The 22450-nt window shown below is 61.3% G+C and overlaps 2 long non-coding RNA genes across 3 annotated transcripts; one reads left to right on the top strand and one right to left on the bottom strand.

The window, feature by feature from the left end:
- The first annotated feature begins 737 nt into the window (after positions 1-737).
- On the top strand, positions 738-5945 carry LOC137842840 (uncharacterized). The gene is made up of 2 exons (XR_011089247.1): positions 738-3401; positions 3794-5945. It is a non-coding gene; the product is annotated as an uncharacterized lncRNA (long non-coding RNA).
- LOC137842839 (uncharacterized) lies at positions 4559-21057 on the bottom strand. 2 transcript variants are annotated; one of them, XR_011089245.1, is made up of 2 exons: positions 20566-21057; positions 4559-5173 (listed from the first exon to the last, which is right to left on the bottom strand). It is a non-coding gene; the product is annotated as an uncharacterized lncRNA (long non-coding RNA). The 2 variants fall into 2 exon arrangements; XR_011089246.1 differs by lacking the exon at positions 4559-5173 and adding an exon at positions 19301-19576.
- Positions 21058-22450: the final 1393 nt, after the last annotated feature.

Here is a 22450-nt window from a genome sequence, read left to right as displayed (position 1 = left end):
GGGTCTGATGTCTTTGGGACTGGGGTGCTGTTGGGGTGGGATAACGGGGCTGCCAAGCTCTGGGGTGAGCCAGAAGGGAGAAGCTTGGAGCCAGAGGCACCCCGTAACCTCCCTGCGGGCGGGCAGCGGGTTGGGGGCAGCACCCCCCCACCTCGCCCGAATTACCGGGGTAAAAACCTCCTCCGCCAAGGCCTCCTCTCCCCACCCTTTCCCCGCGCCGGGGCCCTAAATAATTGATAGGCTGCTAAATAATAGATCTGGTATTTGCTCCTTCGCCGTTCTCCGGCGGGGCGTGCGCGCTCGCAGCCCGGCGCTGCTGCATTAGGGTTACAGCGGGTGCGTGTGTGTCGGCCGGGGTAGGGAGCTGTGCAGGGAGAGGGGAGAGCATTCCGGGGAGATAAAGGGCTGGTTTGATGTGTGTTCATGTGGCGGGGCTGTTTTGCCTTGCATGCCTTTCTCTTTTGCTTTATTTTTTTTTTTTTTTTTTTCCTGGAGTGAAGCCTGGCGCCAGCAGTCTGGAACCAGCCTGACAAGCTTTTGAGTTATGGAAAGGGGGGAGGCGGCGGAGAGGGGGGAGGAGGAGAGAGAAAAGAGGGAGCGAGAGAGGCAGGGAGGAGGAGGGCGAAGGGAGAGGGAGGCAGCTGGGCTGGGGGTTATTAGGGGAGAACGCACACAGGGGGCTGGAGAGGGGGGTGGCGAGGGCTGGGGGCTACCGGGGCTGGTGGGGAGGGGACGGAGCTGGCTCCTCACAGAGCTTTCAAAGGAGATTTCTTGCACTGGGGGGGGGAGGGAGAGGGGGAATTGAGTCATTTTGGGCATGAAACGCAAAGCTCGCCGCGTCAAGGAACAAGGAAGTTTTTTAAAGCTCCAATTAAAGGGCTTGGAGAGGTCCGGGGCTTTTAAACAGCCTCGGGAAGGAGTGTTGGGGGGGGGTGTGGGGGGGTCCTGGCTGGCGTTCAGGCTGCCGGCCCATCAGGACATTCCTTTCTGCTGAACGCTGCTGCTCCCGGCCCTCTCCTCCTCCTTTTCCAAGCTGCCGTCGAATCCTTTCCAAGTCCCGCGTCCGAACCCGGGGAACTTTTTGCTCCGTTTCATCTCTCGCCGCCTGCCTCCCCCGGCCTCAGGCTGCGCTCGGCGCTTTGATCCCGCTCCGAGCCCCCCAGGCGAGGGGTCCTGGGCTCACAGCTCACCCCCAGAGCCACCAGCAACCCTCCCCGGGGTGTTCTCTGCCCATTTTTGCCCCAAATTCCCCCCTCCGGAGGATGGAGACCCCCATCTGCTGTCACCTCCCTGCTGCCCCTTGGGGGGGACCTGGCCCTAAATGGGGTGGGATGGGATGGGATGGGGTGGGGTGGAAGCACCCGCTGGGGATATCCAGGGGGTGGCCTGGGCAGAGCTTTTGGAAGGGTCCCACCGGGGACAACCCGTGGGGGACGTGCGAGCACCATGGGGTGTCCACGGGCACAGCTCAGGACCTGCTCCAGGGCTTTCTGCAGCTCCAAGATCATGGTGGCATCCCCCAGAGATGCTCTGGAGCAGGGTTAGTGGCGCATTTTCCTCCCAGGTACCTTCTCATTGCCTTCTACAAGTGCCCAGCACAGGAGGAAGCCCTGCACCAGCTTCACCTGCCCGTGCTCCTGAGCCCTGGCACCGGGACGGGGCTCACCAAGGCTCGGGGAGGGAAATTGTCCTGCTGGGGCTGGGGATTTGGAGCTGCCTTTTGCAGGGGCTTTGTGTTGTGTTTTTTTTTTTTTTTTTTGGTTTCAGCACAGCCCATTTCTCTCTGGCGAACGTTTGGGAGAAAGGAGTTCTTTGTTACAGATCGAACAGCCTGAGGTCCTCAAGTCAGCTCGCGCGGGGAGGCAGTAGGTGGGCTCTGGGAAGTTGAGGTGTCCGAGGGACGGGCTGGTTTGACACCGCTCGAACCCCTAAAGGCAGGAAACAGAATCGGGGTTCGTGCACCCAGCTCCCAGAGCAAACCCGAGCAGGAGCGCTGCGAAGCGCCACCACCATCTGCCAAGGCTTTGTCTTCGCAGAGGAGGTGGCAGGGGGAACACCCAGCTTGCCGAGCTCTCCATTACAGGTTGCTTCTGAGCTGCAGCTCTTCGGAAAAAAACACTTCTTTCTCTGGGTTTCCAGGAAGCAAAATGTTGCCCTCCACTGTTTGCTGAGGATCTGGAACGCAGCTCGCTGCCTCGCAGCCCAGCTGGTGCCGTGCTCCGGCACCACGGCCCCTCAATCCCATGCCAGGAGGTTTGGGGAGGGACAGCCCCTGCCCAGCCTGGAGGCGCTGAGCACACCCGCAGGAGGTCCTGTGCCCCTCCACCAGCCCCCAAACCCAAACACCTCCTGCTCTCGGGGCTCCCACCCCGCACATCAACGCAGGGCGCAGCTTTGGGTTCAGTTTGGACCAAGTTGGGTCCACTGAAGACCAAGCTCTTCGCACTGCATTTTGTACAATAACAGCCCTGAGCTGCTTCCGTGTGCATCCTGAGACCAAATTCCTCCGTCCCTCCCTTTCCCTCTGTTTCTTCTCGGTGCTTATTTCATCTCTTCCAGGTAACCATCGAGGCGCACGGGCAAACTTGTCCTCCAGCTCCTCCTGGCTGGAGGTGGATCCATCCTGCTGGGTTTCACAGACCTCCAACATTTAAAAGTTGGGGTCTTAGACCAGTAAATGGAGGGAGCGATTGCTCCTCAGGTGAGGAAACTGAGGCACGGGCTACTCATGAAATCAGTCGGAGCTCAGGGCAAGGATCTCTGCTGGCTTTCTCTTGGAAACCTTGGCTCCCTTTGTGCTCGTTGCGCCTCTGGTTCCCGAGATGCTGCCGGGAGGGAGGTGACCCCGCTCCCCTCCCTGCCCAGAAGGGAGCAGGAGCTGTTGGGGATGGAGCTGGGGACACGGCCCCGTGCCCAGCTCCAACCCGCTCGCAGGCAGCAGGAGGAAATAAAACGTAATTCGGGGCTGCCGGAGCCGGGGAAGAGCGAGATGAGTCTTGGTGGGGAGAGACCAGCCTCACCTTTCATATTCTAATGCCTTGCCTTTGCCTGATTTGTGAGCTCTGGGGAGTCCTGCTGGGAATTCACTCGAACGGAGGCACACGCCGCCGTCCCTCGGTAAATTACACAGAGATATAATGAAGGAGGAGAAATCAGTTACTCTGTGACTGCGGCTCCCCAGGGGACCTTAATTCAAATATTTGTGGAGCTGAGCAAGTGGGGCGTTGGGGAGCCGCCGAGTTGGAGTGTCTCTAGACAGGTTTCTTGCAGGTGGTTGGTGACGGCGGGGCCGCGCGCCGGGCTGAAGGAGTCTCCTCAAAGGGGGTTTTGGGCTCCTGGCGGCGCTTTGGGTGGCGTTAGCCAAGAGGAAGATGATGGAGGAAGACGGGGCCGTGGTCCAGGTGCAGCACGTGGGGTTTTGTGTTTGGGCTGGTGGTGGTTGGGAGGTTTGTGGAGGGCTGGGAGCTCACAGCTCCGGGCTCGGCATCGCCCCAGCGCTGTCCTGCAGGGTCAGGGACTGGGACCTGGTTGGGAACAGCCCTTGTGAGGTTCCCTCCAGCCAGAGGGGAGCAGGGCACGTGTGGGTTTGCATAAAGGAAGCAAGCTCCTCTCCACCACCACGTGGATTTCATGTTCAGTAGGGAACACAGAACGGGTTCCGCGCTGCAGGGCAGCCAGGGGTGGGCGAACCCCGCGTTGCTCAACTTAGGGAGGAGAAAATCCATTTCCCTCCAGCTCCACCACCAACCTGTTCCCTCCTGCACCCACGGCTTTCTCCTGCTTCTCCTCCCAGGGCACGCCAGTGCTGTAGACCTTCGAGAGCAGCCAGGACCCTCTGTGCCTGGCCAAGCACGCCGTGCCACCAAACGGGGCACAACCGGGGCTGTCCCCACCTTTGCTGGGTGCGTGCAGCTCCACGAGGCCCCACACCGTAACCTGAGCACTCAGAGATGCTGAGAGCGATGCAAGTGAGTGTGAACACCCGCAGCCGTGCACACAACCCTCGCGCACACCCTCGCACGTGCACATCCACCGGGCCTCCCCGCTGCCGTGCCGGCACCGAGCGCACAGCAGCCACGGAGGCGCACGCACGCTCGCTCCCCACCGGAGCAGCAGGGCTCAATTTCATCTCCGGGTGCCGGGGCTGCCCCATGCCACAAGGGTAATCCCGTTCCCACCCCGTGGCACCCGTGGGTGCCCTCCCCTTGCACGCACAGCGCCGCGGCTCTGCGTGCACACGCGGCCGCGCACGGATCTGCAGCACGCCAACTGTTGGGAAGGGGAGAAAAAAAAAAACAGATTCAGCCGCGAGAGAGAGAGAGAGAGGGAGAGGTGGCGGGGGGAGAGAAAGAGAGAGAGAATGACAGACTGCAATCCCCCTTGAGTGCCTATCCTCATGAATATTAATAAGGTGGTAATTAAAATGCAGGGACACAGCAGGACGGATGCAGGCGCTGCCTTCGGAGCGCTGGGAACGGGGGGAGCGCGTCTTTCCAGGCAGGTTTTGATTCCGTTCTCTGATGAAAAGAAGAAAACGGAGCCTTCAACTTTAATCAGTTTAGAGTTTTTTTGACACGACATATCTTTAATTGCTGAGATTTCTGCCTCTTCTCAAACCCGGCTCCACCGTCTCCAGTCTAACCGGAGATAACGAGCCGCGGTGCAGCGCCGCGGAGCCGTGCCGTGTTTACGCCTCGACTTGTTTGCTACTTCGCTGGGGTTTCACTTCTCTGCCTCGGGTCGGAGGGCACGGCCCTGCCGCTGCTTCCTTCTGCAGCGAGGGGTGGGCGGCTGGAAACGCAGCCCAGCACCCCTTTGTGTAGCCCCCTCCCCACAAAGCGTCCCCATGGTGCTCGCCGTAACCTCACCTCCTCTGGGTAGGAGGGTTGGAAAATGGGAGCTGGGTGGTGGCAAGAAGCTTGGGTTGGGCTGGGAAGAGACATCCACACCACAGGAGGTTCCTCCAGCGTAAAAACATTTTTCTGCCATGATGTTGAGTTAGAGAGGAGGAAGGAGGCTTTTTTTCCTCCAAAACCGGGGGTTGGAGGTCAGGTGAGGATCCTCCAGGGGATGCTCAGGGCAGGCTCGGAGGTGAGCAAGGTGAACCCAAGCGTTCCTTGCTCTTGGAGACGAGAGCCCAACGGGTCTGGTCCATGGATGGTGAACCACATTGCTGGGAAAACAAATGGGGAGCGATGGTTGGTGCCCAAAGGGGTCGTGTCTGGTGTGGGAGCTGGGCCAGGGCAACCCAGAGCTGGGATTTATGAGGGACTTTCTCACAAAGGACCCACAAAGTACCCCAAACCAGCACGAATGTTTGTTTCAGGTCTGCTTTGGGCAGAAAGGTTTTGGTTTCATTGTGCTTGGAGGGTGCTTAACTTATTTTATTTTTTTAGGTCTCCTCTTTCACACTGAAAAAAAAAAAAAAAAAAGGTAGATTTATTGGAATGAAAAGGTCACCAAATTATTTTAGAAAGTGCCCAAACACACCGATCCATCACGTGAACGATGGGAGAGGAAGGTTGGCATCTTCAGAGCCTCCTTCCCTGCCCCACACCCACCACAACCCTGCCGAGAAGGAAAAGCAGAGCTGCAGCATCCCGGAGCCCTGGAGATTTTGTTGTCTGGGGGGTGGTTTTGGGGTATAACGGGGTCTTCCCCACCTTGCCTCTTCCCCGAGGGATGTGGGATCCCTTCCCCGTGCCCAGGACATGCTGTAGCAGGTGAGGGCTGCCTGCTCAGCCCGAGAGGCACCGGAGCATCTTTCCCTTGAGGCTCCATCCCACTCCCCGGACCCTTTTGGCCACCCAGACAAGAGGAGGACAGAAATTTTCGTGACATCACAAAGCCCCCTTAGCCATCGGGGGCTTTGTGATGCTTTTTAACATGTTTTGGTGTGGCAGGGCTGGGGGCTTTATTTTGCATTAAACCCTTCTTGGCTTTTATTGGGGTGGGTGCCGTGGCTCGTGCCCTGGGGTTGGAGCTCGTTGTGCAGGAGGGGCTCACGGACAGGCTTTTCTTGGCCTCGTTGGAGCTACGAAACCCACGGAGATGCTCTGGGTCCCCACCAGGCAGGAGGGGACAGGCAGGGGACGGACACGGAGCCGGGAGCTGGGGGAAGGGGGCAGCACCTTGGGGCCAGATAAAGCCAGAGGGAAAACCAAGCAAAGCTGCCTTGGGCACCATTTTTAGGGAAAAAAATAATCTCTCTGTTCTTTTTCCTTTGTTTTCTCTCCTTTCCCTGCTTCTCCTCCTCCTCCATCCCCTCCTCTCCCTTTCCCTGCAGCGCTAACGCAGCCGGTTTGAGGAGAGATGAGGGCCAGGTCTCGTCCTGAAGCCCCTCCACCCCAAAACCTCCCCACGTTTCCACCGAGGAATCACTGGGAACCGCCAGGTTTGCCAGGCAGACACCAAGACAGGGCTGGTGACAGCCCTACGTGTGCCCGGGGCGGGGAGCGCAGCACCCTACAGCACCTGGAGGGAGAAGGAGTCACTCGGGACAGGATTTAGGTGGTGGGGAAGGGCCAGGGAAGGGCCAGGGGTGACGTGCAGGGAGCCGAGCCCTGGCTGGGGCTGGAGCGCAGGGGGGGAGGCTACAGGATGCCCCCCGGGTACTGCTTCCTCGTGGCACCCCTCCAGCAGTCCCCGTCACCCCGAGTCACATCCTGCTTGTGCTGGCTCGTGCCTCATCCTGCTGCCTGCAGTTTCTCAACCCCTTTTCCCTCCTGCCAGCGTTTCCTGGCCGCTGAGGTTGCCGCAGGGCATGGGGGGAGCAGGAGGGGAGCAGCGAAACCCTTTGGGGGAGCTCCCCAGGCACCGGAGACACCGAGAAATTTGGGATCGAGGAGCAAACGGGAGCGTCCTGGCTCGCCCGGGGATGTTTGGAGCCTGACCCTGCTCCAGCAGCTGCCTGGCTGCTGCTTCATCCCCTGACCACAGGCTCTGGTTTTGGAGCAGGCTCTGATTTTGGAGCAGGCTCTGGTTTTGGAGCAGGCTCTGATTTTGGAGCAGGCTCTGGTTTTGGAGCAGGCTCTGGTTGCGCAGCCCCGGCTGCTGCTTCCCGAGGTGGGAGCGCACCGGGTGCCCGTTCCCCATCCCTCTGCCGTGCCAGGGAGGTGGCACGCCGTGTCCCACGTCCCTGCCCCGGGCAGTGGCTGTGCCAGGATGCTTACACGAGCAGAACCGGGGCTGCAGAAACCTCGGTGCTGCGGCGCTGCCAGCGAGGAGCCCAGCCTGGCGCTGCAGTCCCAGGCTGAGCTTTGGTCCTGCAGAGGAAAAAAAAAAAACCCTCGGCTCCATCCTGGGCTTGGCTTTCCTGGCTTTGAAGTGCTTCTGCCACAGCCAGGAGGCTTCGAGGGGAGTTTTCGGCTAAACCCGCTTGTGCCGAACCCCTGGCTAGGAAGGGAGGGGAGCAGAGGGTCCCCCCAAAAAACTGCTTTTTTAGCAGCTAGCCTTTACCGGGGTGGTGGCAGAGCTCTCTCCCCGCGGGGTTTTCACCCAGGCATGACATTGCCTTTGCTTGCTGCTTCCTACCCACGGAGCTGGAGGAGAGGCTGCTGGCTCCTGCCAGAGCTGCACTGCAGAGCTCTGAGCCGCAGCTCCCCGCGCCGGGGGCTCGCCAGCCCCATCGGGGCACCGGAGGAGAAGAGACCTGGGGCCGTGGGGCAGCTCCGAGACCCCTAACAGCATCCGTGGGGCTGCAGCTCGCACCTTGCCTTTTGCTGAGGCCCGTGCCAAGTTGCAGGCTCGGAGCTTTGGGGTTTGGGTGCCCTGGAGAGCACCCAGGGTGGGTGAGGAGCTCCGCGGGGAGCACGGCACCTGGGGTGCCGCGTTCCACCTCGCCTCCCCCATGGGAAGCCAGGACACATCCAAGGGAGCCCCTGGGATCATCGCAGCCACTCGGAGCTCAGGGTTGGGACCCAGGGGTGCCAGCATGATGCATCCCTCCTCCTCCATCACCCTTCTCCCCGTGCCCAGGGCAGCGTGGCCGCGCACCGAGCCCACCCAGGGGTGCCGGGGCGATGGAGCGCGGGTGGCTCCTGCCTGGGGGAGCCCTCGGCTCCCCGCTCTTCCCAACAGAGCACGCAACGGTTAAATTCCTTTCCAGCTGAGCTGGCAAGCAGAGCCCAAGCATATTAGTCAGATCCCTGTAGGGGGTGGGGAGGAGGAAGGAGCAGGCAGCGAGGAGGGGCCGGAGCCCAGCACCGAGCGCTGCTATTCTCCGGGGCGAGTGCGGGGAGGCAGGCGCAGCAGGAGTTGCTGCTTCCCAGAAACTTGATTATTTTTAACCCAGGAAGAAGAAAGGAAGGAAAGGGGGGGGTAGAAAAATAAAATAAAATAAAATAAAAAAAAGAGGGGGTAAATCTGGAGGAACAGGAAAACAAGCAGTTGGCATTTGCACACAGCTTGGCAAAAGGGGGTGGCGAGGTGCTGGGGTGCCCGGTGCATGGGCACGGGGACGCAGAGCGGTGCCAGCCCTGCCTGGGGGTGTCCCCGCTGGGTGCCCCAGGGCTGCTGGATGTGCCTGGGTTTCCTCCCAGCCTTTGCTTGCAAGTGGGGGCTCTGCAGCCTTGTGGGGCTGGGGCTGGCAGGGGCTCCATGGGGAGCTGGGGGTCCCCAAATCGCTCTGGAAGGCCGGCCAGGCTGCCCGAGGGAGGTTTTGGTTTTTTGTTTTTTTTTTTTCAGGCAGCTGGAGAGGAGGTATGGCAGAGGAGAAAGTGAGGTCTTGCTTCTTTCATTGCCCAACAACGCTGCAGTGGGGGTCTGGCACGGGCGAGCTGCGGAGCCGTCTTGGTGCCGTTCCCACTGCCTTACGTGGATGCGTTAGGTCTGAGGTACAAAGCCCGTGGTGGCTTCGCAGCCCTGATGGGACCGTGGTGGGACACGCTGCAAGTCAGACTCCCCCTTGCCCAGGGCCAGCACGGGCTGGCACAAAGCTCCCCGTGAAGGCCAAACCCTTCCCCGAGCCCAGGAGGTGAAGAGCTGCCCACCCCCAGTATTTCTGCACTGCTGCAGCACCCAAATTTGTGTGGAAACTCGGTGTCCCCCATAGCTGCACCACCAGCCCGAGTCCTTCCATAAAACGTATCGTTCTCCTTGGCAGAAATCCTCATTTTTGTGCTTTCTTGTGCTGCTCGCTGCAGCCCTGCTCCCCCCATGCTGCCCAGACCCCAGGGAGGTGAGCAGTGGGCAGGGAGGGTGCTCTCCTCCTCTGACCATCACCTGGGGACCCCTGGGTGGGGAAATGTGGCTCTGCATGGCCAGCACACCTCGAACAAGGGGCACGAGTGCCTCCCCATACAGGCGTTGCCATCTCAGTCCTTTGTAGGACTTCTGCTGTCGTTTTTTTCTGGTCTGCTGCAGGGGCCAGATCCAGAACGGGTCTGGATTTGGCCACACAGCAACGTCGGTGCCGTCTTTTCCAGGAGAAGTCCTTGTTTTAGCAGACACGGCCAGGCCTGGTCAGAAAATGGATCCTGTTCCCCGAAGGTGACGATGACAAAGGGTTCGCCCGAGCCAGATTGGGTTCGGAGCAGGGAGCGGGCGCCTCTCGAACCGCAGAGCAGTTTGCAATTTTTTTCCATCTAATTTTGCTTTAAACCAACAAAACCTCTCAGCCTCCTGGCCGAGGTGCCCCTGCTCTGCTGGGTCTCGGTGGGGGTCACCCACATTCAGCCCCCGGGACGGGGTCACCCCGTCCTGGTCACGCAACCCGGAGCTCCCTCGCCCCCAGCCCGGCTCTCCAGTGCGCAAACCCTGAGAGCCCCCGGGTATTTCCCTGCGCCTCCCTTCTGAGCGTTAACAGCACTAATTAATCCCGGGCTGTGCTCGGTGCAGGGAGGGATCAGCTGCCTTTCCCAGCAGAGGGGCCGTGGGGACGGTCCCCGGAGCCGTGGGGCAGGGGAAGGTCCCCTCCTCGCTCAGCTCTCGGCACCCACATTTTGGGGACGGGCAGCGAAGCCTCGGAGCTGTGGGGTGGGATCGTTTTGGCTCCCCAAACTGGAGGCAGGGCAGAGGGAGGACACTCGGCCTTCCTCCTGGCCTCTTCCCCTCCGTCTTACTCGGAGCTGGCTCTCGCCGGAGGGTCGGGGTGGGCACGGCGTGGGCATTGGGGTGCACGGCAGGAATTCCTGACTCTCGGCCAGTTTTTGGTGTTAATTCCCTGCTAGGAGGCTCCAAAGGCACAAAAACCTCTCAGAGGGCAAAGGGCCTGAGAGGGGAAGGGGAAACTCGTCTGAGAGCAGCGGGGAGGGAGGACGGGGAGGGGAAGGGAGCAGCAGGGAGAGGGAAGGAGATTTTCCCGGGATTTTACCCAGGAGAATTCCCATAATTTCCTTAAACCAGCAGAGCTGGAGAGCTTGCCCTGCCGCAGCAGCACACCTCGGGTACCCACCTGGGGCACCGACCTCCCCAACCCCAATCCCTGCTCCCTGGCACCCAGACAGCCCCAAAAAACACCCAAAAAACAGCGAAGGGCGCCAGGGCTGCAGCAGGACCTGCTGCCACCCCCAGGCTTTGAGGGCCGGGGCTGGCACCCGTCACCCCCCCGCCACGCAGGGCGCACGGGGCCGGGGTCTGCGGGGAGCGAGGGGTGACCGAGGGCCCTCCGAAGAGCCCCTTGTGCTGCAGGGAGACCAGCTCGCCGCTGGCAGGGTATTTTTTTTTTTTTTTTTTCCTTCCCCGCTCTTTGTTAAGCTCCCTTTCAGCTGAAATGGCAATGCCTGGGTGTTCTGAGCTGACAATAATTGCTGCAGTCTAGACACTGTCTGGTATGAGGCACGGGGAATCAAAGAGGCCCCTTCTCTCGCTGCGACTTTCACACATGCTCCCTCGCTCGGGCTCCTTCCTTCTCCTTCTCCCATGTTCCCTCGGTCTTTGCCTCTTTTTTTTTTTTTTATTTATTTTATTTTTTATTTTTTTATGGCTCCCCTCTCTCCGCATCTCGCGGAGATGGAGGAGAAGCGTCAGCATCTTCCCCCCCACGCGCTCCCTCTCTGCCGTCTGTTCCTCTCCCGGCTCCCCCTCTCCCTCTCTCTCTCTCCTTCCCTCATCTGTCTCCTCGCTCTCCTTCCTCCACTCTTACCTTTATGCTATTCCCTTCCTCCCAAAGTTAGCAGAGAAGGGAGAGGGTGGGGGCTGCCTGCGCCGGGCTTTAACTCCTTCCTCGCCCTCTCGCGGCTCTCCCCATCTCGCTCTGGCTGGGTGCTGGGTGCTGCCTGGGGGGCTCTCCTGGCTCCTCTGGAGGTGCAGGAGGTGCCTGCAGGGGTTGCAGTGGGCTGGAAGCAGCCTCAAGCCCCGTGCCAGGAGCTGAGGGCTGCCCTGGCACCCTCACCCCGGCACCTTCACCCTGGCACCCATGGGTGCGCAGCTCCCTGCGCCACCGGCACCGAACGGAGCTGGGCTGGGTGCCCCAGGAGGGTGCCCGCAGCCCTCAGCATCGTGATGCTGGAGGTCCGAGGAGGTGTTGACAGCTTCTGCAGCACCTTTGTCACCTCCATGCCCAGTCCTCGGCAAGGGAGAAGGTGTTTGGGAGCCCTGGGGGGGTGGCAGAGCTCCCCAACCCCCTGCTCGGGCACGGCGCCTGTGCCCCAGCCCCAAATGTGGTCAAATTCTCACTGGGATGTCCCCAACCCCGAAGGAACCCACTCAGGGACTTGGGTTGCTCCTCGCAGTGCTGCAGCGAGCCAAAGGAGGTGGTTTTGTAGCCACAGGCCCACGGGGACATTGGTGCTGTGGGGAGATGGCTCTGAGCTCGCGGCACTGCTGCTGCCTCGGACTGGACGCGGTCTCCATTTGGGGTGCCGTGTGGCACATCCAATCGTGCCCAGAAATCATTTTTTTGTGCCATAACACCATTACCAGAGCACTTCTAGCTCGGTTTTGGACTTCTATCAAGCCCCAATTTCTGAGCAAAAACCCCTTTTCCTGTAAATCCCCCCCCAAAGAACACCGAGGTGCCGCACGCGCGTCCTGCTTGCTGCCAGATCTCATCGCAGAGGCAGCACCACCAAAACTCCCACCGCTGGGGAAACTGAGGCACGGGGCAGGGCAGCCCGCAGCCCCCACGGGACCACACAATTCTCTTCTTTTGGGGTCCAATTTGGGGCTCAGGTCTCCCCGTGAGTCCCCCCACCCCGCTCGCCATCGCCCAGCAGCTCGGTGGCGGCCGCGCTCGCTCGCGTACCACGGAAAAGCCACATTAGGAAAGTATGCGCCGTGTTTTTAACGGCCTATAATGCAATTTAGCAGCTGGAAACGAGGAGGAAAGCCAAGCCCGTGCGATCAGCCAGATCTCCGCCGTCCACAGGCGAGCGCTCGGCGGGCTCGGTGCGTTTTGGGGACGTCGTTTGGGGAAAGGGGGCGAGGGGGAAAAAGCCTCGTCCTGGGAACGGGCTCTGCCTCCAGGGTGCGGGGAGGAGGCGAGAGGAGCCAGCAGCTGTAGGGTGACACGTTTGTCCCCAAAACCACCGCTGCCTGCTTCTAGCTGGCCAGGTCTGGCTCCCCCAGGAGCTGGGTGTCTTGGCTCTGCTTCGGGGCCGGGATTCTTCGCATGATCTGGCAACGGGGCTTGCAGCGGGGGTGGCCAGGAGCCGAGCTCTTCTCAACATCTGGTCCACACCGGAGGCACTTCGGGGGCTAAAATTGCCCCCGCTGCCCCTCATCCCAGGTCCCGCTTGCACCTCTGCCCTCCTGCAAGGCCCCCAAGGATTTTTGGGGGGACATCTCCCAGTCCTGCCCCAGGGGAAGCAGCAGGGGAATGGAAGCCGCCTGCAGCTGGGCTGGATCCTGGGTGCTCTGCGCCATAAAATCCAGCACGGGACAACCAGCACCTCGTGGGCAGGGGGCTCAAAGCGAGGGGGGGCTTCCCTGTGCGCTCAGGGGCTGCTCCTGCTGTCCCCTGGGGATGCTCAGGGGTCCAGCAGCAGAACCAGGAATGAAACCCAGGTGTGCCGAGGTCCCTGGGCTGTGCCCACACCCGCGGGTGCCACACGCTGCCGTCCCCGGGCAGGGGCTGCTCGGTGCACAGCTGGATTCCCAAAATCTCCACTGCCTTCTGGAGCCTCGCCACGGGCTGTGGGGCTGCTCTGCAAGTGGGGAAGGGGAGTCCAAGAGATCTGGGGTCTCTGTTCCCCGTCCCGTGCCACCCCGCTGGGGGATGCTGGCTGATAAGGCAGAGGGGCGAAAACACTGCCTTGATTTTGGAGCTTATCTCCAAATCCTGATGGGAACAGACGCAGAGGGAAGCTGGGGATGTTGCAGGGGAGGGGACTCGCACCCAAGCACAATGGGGCTGGGGTTGGGTGATGCTGTGTGGGGTGGATGTGGCTTGGTTTGGGGTCCGGGCAGCTCTGGTAGAGAGATACAGCACAGGGGGAACGAGATTGTAAAAATTTGGGGCAAAACCAAGGAACTGGGGCAAAACCGTTGGGTCAGGGAGGGAGAACCAGGCTGGGGCACCTGTGATCCCCCTTCCCAGCCCAGCAGCACCCTGAATCTGGGAATCCTCCTTGTTGGTTTTTGTTAATTAGGGGCTCGATGAGGAAGAAAAACCTTGAAACCAAGGAAACGAGGGAGACAAAAAGGAAAACGTCGGCTCCTGCGAGGCGCAGCAAGCTGGCCACGGCACCCCAGGGTGAGGCTGGGTGCTGCCGTGCTGGGGCACAAAGGTGAGCGGTGGGGGGGCTGGAGAAGGGGGAGAAGGTGAAAGGAAGGGCGATACGGGGGGGGGAAAGTGGTTTAAGACGGAGTCCTTTGCCTTGAAGGAGGGATGGGGAGAATTTGGCAGGTCGGGATGGCTCCACGAGGGAAATCCCGCGTGCCAAGGTGGCTTCGGCCGCAGCCTGGGCCACTTGGAGGAGACTTTTGGTGCAGGAGGTGCGGTGGAGGAGGCGAGCGGAGGTTTTTAGGGGAAGCTGTGGAGCAGAGAGCAGCTGGGGTGGGCTCAGCGAGCCCACGAGGAGTTGGTCCAAAAATCCTGGGGAGGGCTCGGGATGGGCAGCGCATGCGGGCGGGCGCAGCCACGGCCGTGCCCAGCACCAGAAATCGCAGCGCTCCGGCTCAGAGGCTCCACCGAAGGCAATAATCCTGGCCAGGTTTGCGAATTCCCCCTGAACAACCCCAAATTTCCCCACCAAGGGGCAGCACCCCCCAGATCTCCAGCACGGCACGTGCCAGGCGACACGAAGCGGCGTTTCGGAGAGCGGCGACGGGCCGGGTGGGCAGAACCCAAACTGCCCCGATTTTCCCCCGTTTGGGCTGGCACCGAGCAGCATCCAGCTTACAGGGGGGCGCAGTGGCAGCCCCCCACCCCTCTCCCCGTGCCCCCCATCCCTTGGCAGGGCGGCTGCCCCCTCTCCGCAGCCGCCTTGCGCTCTTTTCCTGCGCGTCCCCCCCTGGAGGGTTTTTTCCATGACACGAGGCAGAGCGAGCGCGGAGCTGCCTCGCGCGCCCGGCTCCCCCGCCTGCAACCTCTGGCACGGCTTTTCCAGCGGCACATTGTGCAAATGTAACCTTTCAGCAAGCCGCTCCTACGGCAGGAAGCCGTGGGGCCGCGGCTGCTGCCAGGAACGCAGCCGGCGCGGAGCTGGAAGGCAGCCCGTTAATCAGAGCCGGCTGACAGCGAGGCGCAGCCTGCCCGGCAGATTTCGGCTCCCTCTCCCTCGCCCGGCCGTGCCTGAGCCTCTCCTGCTCTCTGAGGCTCGCCTGAGCTTTTCCTCCTGCCCTTCTGCCTCCCTTTCTTCAGCCTCAGCCTCTTCCTCACCGGGTGTCCGGCTGGGTTTGCTCCCTGCCTGCCCTTGGCGCAGGGTTTGGTGTGCCCAGGGGCTGCGGGGGTCCTCGGGGGGGCTGTGTGTGCCATCCCCTTTGGCCACAGCACCCTCCACAAGCACTGCTTGCACCCACACCAACCCAAAACGCACACCAGGGCACCAAACCCACCGCCACCCGGCACCACCATGCCCAGGACTCTGATGGAAACCCCCGCGTGGCTCCGGGGGGGGCTGACTGTGGGGCAGAGCCCCCATTCCTGAGCCCCCCCAGGCCCTGGGATGGGGTCTCCCAGCGGGAACAGCCGGCCCAGAGCTCCCCAGCAGGCACAGCTCTGCAGCACGGCAGCGTTTTGCGCTCTGGGAACGAACCAGCAGCGTTTTGGGAAGCCTCTTGCCCACCTTCAGCCCGCTGGAAAACCCAAAATTGGAGCTGTGGGCCCCCGCGGGGAGCTTTCAGGCTGGGGGAGGTGGCTGGGGTGACAGCCAGGAGTGTCACCTTGGGTGGAGTTTCCCCAGGCTCATGCCCTGGGGGTGCCCAGCACAGACCCCAAAAAAAAAAAAGGGGCAGGAGCCCCGGGGTCACCTCCCGGTGCCCTGGGCTCTTGCCCCCTGCCTGCCTTTATTTTTCATGTCGTTTTCTTGCCGGCTTCGAAGCACTGAAGTGCTGCATTGTAGCATCTGTTTTTGTGGTATTTCCAGCCCAGCTGGAAGCAGGAGGCACTAGAAACCCAGAGATGGAAGGAAAGCAAAAAAAAAAAAATAAAATCAATCTGGCAAGATTTCATCTTGCTGCCAAATTCACCAAAACCGGGGTGCTCGGAGAGAGCCTCGCTGCTGGTGCTCGAGCCCAGCTCCTCTCCTCTCCACCCTTTCCTAATTTCTGGGCTTTGCTCGCCCCAAAACCATCCTTTTATCCCCCAATTCCTTTCAGGACACGGCACAAAGCGCAACCCCGGTGCCGGCGTCGGGGCCGGGCGGGTGCCGCAGCCGCTGAATTTTTTTCACCTTTTCCTCCGGTTGCCAATGGTCCGGGAGCAGATGGCAATTTTCTCGAGTGTGTCCCTTCTTCGAAGGCGCTCACCGAGACAGCGACGGCTCAAACAAATCCGAGCCCCCCTGCAAAGCCATCATTTGCTCTTCCCATCTGCCCAGCCTCTGCTTTCCGCCCCGGCTCGGCTTCAGCCAGCTCCGACCAGCGGGGCAGGATGGGGACGGGGTCGGGGTGGTGTTTGTCCCTGTCGTTCCGTGTTTTTGTCCCTGTGGTTGTGTGACACGGAGCTGTGACAGCCAGGGCAGCCTTTAGGGTGGACAAATATCGGGTGGAAAGCATTTGGGGTGTAAGAACCTGGCCTGGCCCGGCAAACCCCGGGTGCCGGGGGCGCAATGCAGCGGGTTGTTTCGGGGCCCCTTGTTCATGATTAATTCCATGGAGGCTGGCAGGAGGTTTTAGGATCCCAGCGGTGGGGTTTTGGGGTTTTGGGGCTGTGCTCGTGCGGTGCCAGCGCTGGGTGAGACGAGCTCGGCTCTCCCCAGCAAGGTGCCCGGTGCCAAACTGGGGAGCTGCCTCTCCAGTTTGGGGGGGGGTTGGGTTCAGTCTCCCCGCCTGGACCAGGAGACTTGGAGAGGGGGCAAATGGATGCTTTTAGTCCACCCGACCCCCCCAAAAAACAGGAAACCTCATCGTGTGGCTGTGCACGGCGGCCCCCAGGCCAGTGGCACAGCCGGGACCCCCACCTTCAGCGCCCCAAAACGGGGCTGAGCCAGGGGAACGCGCTTTGGGGCCGCTCTGCCCCATTCCCAGCTGCATTTTTCCTTTTCCCCTTGTGCCCCCCCCCCCAATAGGAGGTCTGTGGGAAGGGGCCAGGACCCCCTGGCAGGGGCTGTGGGGAGGGGGCCGCTGTGTAACCGGACCCCCCTGCGCGGCCCTGCGCCAGGAATGCCTGCGCCGAGGGGGGGCTGCCAGGGGCTGACAAAGGGCGAGAGGCTTTGAAATGCAGTTTCCTCTCCCCCTTCCACCTCCCCCGTGGGTTAAACAAATACCCCCCCCCCACGCCCCCCCTGGCCTGGGGATGCCTCCCCGCCTGGAGCAACCTTTTGTTCCCAGGCTTTTGTTTGGGGAAGGGGCCGGGACCCCCCGGGACCCCCCCGGCTTCCCCCAGGGACCCCCATGCGGATGGGGTCCTGAGCTGCCCGGGGTGCTGAGCCTGAGGCAGGACCCCCCCCCCCCCAGCCCTTTTTGCCTGTCCCCGCTGTGTCCCCTCCTGGTGTCACATCGCCACCAGCCTTCGGGTCTTTACGTGGGTACCCCCACCCCGGGCACCCCCAGATGGTAATGTGGGGGGGTCCCTGCACCCATGGGACCTCAGAGGAGGGGGGCACTGGCTGCGTCCTGGTGGAAAAAGCCCAAATCAAAGCCTGGGGGTGCCGCAGAGACCCCTGCCCAGCAGGAGCCCCCTGGGTCACTTCTTATTTCGCATCCCAAAATCCAAAGCACGAACGCCCTGGGCAGGCGTCACTTCAGGCAGCCTCCTTCTGGGGCAAAAAGCTGGGGGGGAAAAAAACCTTCAGAGGGTGAAACAACCCTGATATGCCCACGGAAACCTCCAGCCACCTCCCCTGCCCGTGATGCTGTTGTGCTGTGCAAAAAAAAAAAAAATAATCCAGAATTAACCAAAAGCAAAAGGTGAGACCCAAAATGAACCCTTTGGAGGGCAGCCCCTGGATGGGAGCACCTCGGATGTTGCCTGCTCCTGCTCTGCAGCTGGAATCACAGAAAATAAAATCTGTTAGTTTGGTTTTGTGTGTGTGTATCGAAGCTGTGAAAGCAGCCCCGGGATGGGTGGAAAGGTTTCGTCCCACCTCAGCTCCCCCCCTTCCCGTCCCCATCCCCTTGGTGCTGGGGGCGCCGACGCTGCTCCAACCTCTCCAAACAGAGAGGGGGGGGCGAGGAGCCTCTGGGGCCACAAAACCTCCCGGATCCCCCCCTCTTCTGTGATTCCCCATCACCAGGAGGCAGAAAATGCCCCGGGACACGGCTCCCTAAGGGCTGGGACCCCCGGCAAAGCTCTGCTGGGGGCTGGCACGGGGCAGCTGGGGGTGCTCGGAGCCTTTTTATCCCCTGAGTTTATCCCCAGGGAGCTGCACCGAGCACCCCAGCACCTTGAGCACCCAGCACCCAGCACCCCAGCACCCAGCACCCCAGCACCCAGCCCTCCAACCCCATCCGAACACAGCGGGGAGGCTGCAGCCCCCCGGGGGAGAGCAGCCCCGCAGCCCCAGCGCCGCGCTCGTCACCCAGACAAGAGATCAATAACTAATTTCGCTGCAGCAGCAGCGCGGGTTTTTTTCCAATAATTGTGAGCCGGCGGGTTGGGAATGAGGCTCTCAGCACCGCTCCACACTAACCTGCACCCGATCAATCGCCACACCGCTGGGGCAGCAGGAAAACTCATTTTTTCTCTTTTTCTTCCCTCTCGCCAGCCTCCTCCGGCTCCCTCCTGCCTAACCCCGGCTTGGTGCTGCCAGAAGGGCTTCGGACGGGTGGAGGTTGAGTCCCAGCGGGGTGCGGGATGGGGTTTTGTAGAGCCGTCCCCGTGCTTGGTGGCAGCCCTGGGCTGCTCATCCCGTGCCATCCCACAGTCCTGGAGGTTTGGGCACATCTCCCGTGGGCCAGCAGTGAGCACGGGGCTCAGCATCCCGCCTGAGGGTCGCTGAGGGGTGGTTTCACCTCTCCTTCGGGGAGATGATGAGCTCCCGTCGGGTGTCCTGGCTATCGGGCTGGGAATTTAGTGGCCCGTTGGAGCCTTGACATCATGGCCCTTGTATTTTCAGTGGCACAGGGAAAGCTGTAAGATATCATCCTCCGCGGGGTTGGTTTGCTCTTGGGCACGAGCCCTGCTGAGGTTCTCCCCTGTCGTTTATTCCTTCTCCATCTGGAACTGCTCCGTGCCTCAGTTTCCCCACACGTAGCTGTAAGAGCTGGTGCTGAGAATGCCCCGAGCCAGCTGGGGCTGGTTCCCAGCTCAAAGGGCCTGGGATCCCCACGCTGATCCCCACAGTCCCCAAATCCATGCACCCAGGGAGCGATGGCACGCAGCACCCTCCCCGTGTGCTTCGCTCCAGCCTGGGGACGGTGCCACAGGGGTGCGCAATCCCCCCCCCCCGAGCAGGTTCATGCCTTTCTGGTGACTCCTACAATTCGTATTTCCCTTAACCCTATTTCTATGTGCTGATTTTTTAATTTGCATCGTGCCCTGGCTGTGTCAGGCTTGCAGATCTCGCCCTGGCACCACCAAGTCCCCAAGCATCGGCCGTGCCCGCAGCAGCTGAGGTGGCTGCCCCATAGCAGGAAGGATGGCTATCAGCACGTAATTCCACGGCTATGGCTAACGTAGTCCTTGATGTGGCAAAACCCAGAGAAAACCAGCACTGGGGCCCTTGTCCTAGCTCCCTAATTTCAGCCCTGGCTCCCCAGGGGCACCCCCGTGACCTGACCACCGCCTTCCCTGCGCAGCGCCAGGCGACGCCTGCATAATTTCAAAGTTTTATTACCTGCCTCCAAGGCACTGATTGATCGGGGTCCTCTCCAGCCGATGGAGCTTTTAGCGTGTCCTGAGCAAGGCTGGAACCTCAGCCCATCCAGCTTACCAAGCTCCAGACCTCCATGGCGTAGGATGCTGCTGCTCCCGGCAGCGGCTCTCCGACACACGTCCTGCCCCAGCTGGCTGTGCTTCCCCTTGGGTTTTCAGCTCCTAAATTTGAGCCCAGGCCAGCTCCCCAGGCGGGGTCTCCCACGGAGAAGGATTTTCCTGGAAGGTGAGTCCGAGCTGTGTGCTTGGCACGCAGGGTGAGGGCAGCCGGGGCGCTTTCTGCCTCGCTGCGGCTCCGGGTGCTGCTCCTGAGCGGCACCAACAGCCCCCGGGGGGGTGCTCGAGGGGTCCCGAGCGGAGCTGGGAGCAGAGGGCGCAGCTTTCAAACTTTTTCTTTACCACTGCCAGAAGCAGTGCTGACATCGAGGGCCACCGAGCTGCCACCTAGGGCCACCACGGTGCCATTGAGGGCCACCCGTCTGTGTTGGTGCGCGGCCTCTTGGTGCCACTGCCACCCCTGGGGGGTCTTGGCACTGCTGGGACCCCCAGCATGGGCAGGGGTTTTGCCACCCAAGCCCCTTGCACAGCACTGGGGAAGCACCACCACGATGGCCCTGGGAATGCCAAATTGGCCACCTGCACCCTCTCCCAGTTTTGGTGCGCTCGGGGCCCACCGTGCTCTCGTCCCGGTGCCCCCCAGCCTTGGGGGCTCCCAGTGAGGGTGGGGACATCAGGAGGGGACTTTTTGGGGCCCCGCTGCCCACATGGCTCCTTTAAGAAGCCCACAACCAGCTCCAGGAACGAGCTCAAGGTCACAGCAGGAAACCTGCGGACTTGGCAGCGAGGAGGAGAAGGGAGCGGGCGGAGGGAGGGAGGAGGGAAGCAGCCGGAGATAAAACCCAGCTCGCCGCCAGGGGAGCCACAAGGTGGGGGCGCAGCGGGGTGCACAGCAGGGGTCCCAGCCTTGGGTGCCCAACCCCAGCACCTCGAGGTCCCTCTCCGCAGTGCCCGGTGCCCTCCCATGTGCCCAAAGCTGTCCGAGCAGAGGAAAGTCCCCTCCTGTCCCCACAGCCACCCTGTAACTGCGCGCCCGGAGCCGTGTCCGTGCCACAGGGACACCCCGCGAGGTTTCCCATCTCTGTGGGAGCAGAGCAGGAGGGAGGTGCTGGCCACGAGGGTCGGATCCTGCAGCAGCTCCCAGCGCTTACCTTGCCCGGATGGTTTCATTTATAAAGCAGCAGCTCCCGGAGTCCCGCGCTCTCTGCCTTCATCCCAACCCCGGGGGATCTTTGGAGCTGTCCTCACCGTCCAGCACAGGGACAAAAAAGTACACCGCAGAGCCCCAAAGCCCAGGAAGTTAATGACGATTATAAAAAAGCCCTCCACAGCTTGTTTTTTTAACCCTTGGCATCGCAACTAACCTCACGATTTCGGGAGCCCGACTTGCCCTCCCAAAGGAGGCGTGCGCCCTCCCCATGCCCACGGCCAGCTTGGAGCATCCTGGGGGCCCGATCCTGCCCCAGCACCTGCAGCACGGTTACGTGCACGGGGAGCCGCTGCCTCGGCACCTCTTTGGTGGGCCAAACGTGAGCAAAACCAGGACAAATACCCGCTCACACAACCCGACCCTGGAGGAGACCGGAGCCAAGCTGGGTTTTCGCAGGGGCTGCAGCGCTGAGGCAGCTCCTTCTGGGCTCGCTTTGGAGATGCCCGATTTTAATTTTCATCAGCAGAATTAATCTGCGGAGCTGGTTTCCCCTCCTCCCCCTTCTCCTTCTTTTCCTCCCTGGTTTAGAGGGAGAATCTGAGCGTTTCTCCGAGGAGCTCGGCACCATTTACATTCACTCCTGGCGCGAGCCGGCCGCGCTGCAGCACCAAGCGCAGCCCTCGCATTGGCCAGGGGGGCTGAGGGACAGGGGAACCAGCCCTGACCCCTCCAGGCACCCCCACCTGGCCCCATCCTCACCCCTGGAGGGGGCTGCTTCATTTTTGTCACCCCGGTCTTTTAGGAAAACGAAGGGCACAGCGGGGAGGGGAGCAGGGTGCTCCTAGAGGTGCTCAGCCCTGGCCGTGCCCAGGGGGATCCTGGCTTCAGGCTTTGCTCTGCAGCCTCTGGGCTGGCTGCAAACTTGGGGCTTTTGGCCAAATGACAGCCAAAGTGCTCTGGGGATGGGACCCGAGCTGGGGGGAAAGAGCAGCTCTAAATCTTGCAGGAGTTGGAGTTTTATGTGATTGGTGGCCCTGGGCTGTCCCGGCCTTGCATAAAGTTGTGGGCTTCTTTTTTTTTTTTTTCTTTTTCTTTAATAAAGATTAATAAAGACGAATTAATTCCTTATTACCGTTATTATTACCATTACTATAATTATCTCAATACTGCCGCCCCTTGCAATAACTCACACGATTTCTGCAACACCTGCACAACCCCGGCCCGCGGCGATGCCCTCCAGCCCCGGCCCCGAGATGCCACCTGCCCCTTCCCCGTGTCCCCTCCACGGGGCTGACCCCGGGGGCTCCATCGCGTCCCCCTGATCCCTGTGGTCCTCCCTTGTCCCAGCTCAGCATCTCGGAGCTGTGCCCCCAGATCCGCGTGTTGTGCACAGCCCAAGCTGCTCCCAGCTGGGACGGGGTGAAGGATGCGGTCAGGGGGGTGCCGGTGGGTAGCAGCAGCCCCCTTGCAGGGAAAAGGGACTTTTGCAACAACCGCTGGGCTTCTGTTTAATCAAAGCCAGCAGCCGTGCGTGCACAAAGCCACCCGCAGCACCCTGAAACCCTTCCCTCGGTGGCAATCCAGCGATCAGCTCCGAGTGGGAAGTGCAACCAAAGCAGCCCAGCCCAGGAAGGAAAAAGCAGCAAAGAAAAAAAAGAAAAAAAAAGTTAAGTTGGGATGGAAAAGGAACGTTAACTCCCCGCCCCGGATGCGGCAGCCCTCTGACCCCAAAGCTCATCCCAGGCAGGCGCGGAGGTGAGCGTGAGCCTCACGCTGTGGCGTGCCGAAGCAATAGCTGCCACGGGCGTTCTTGCCTGGATGGAAGGAGAAGGTTTTGCTTTATTGGCATTCCTGGCTCCGTGAAGCCTTTTTTTTTTCTTTTTTTT

This window comes from Anas acuta, chromosome 20, assembly GCF_963932015.1.
Source record: "Anas acuta chromosome 20, bAnaAcu1.1, whole genome shotgun sequence".
In the NCBI taxonomy this organism is placed as follows: domain Eukaryota; kingdom Metazoa; phylum Chordata; class Aves; order Anseriformes; family Anatidae; genus Anas; species Anas acuta.
This window is presented reverse-complemented; position numbering and strand designations above follow the sequence as displayed.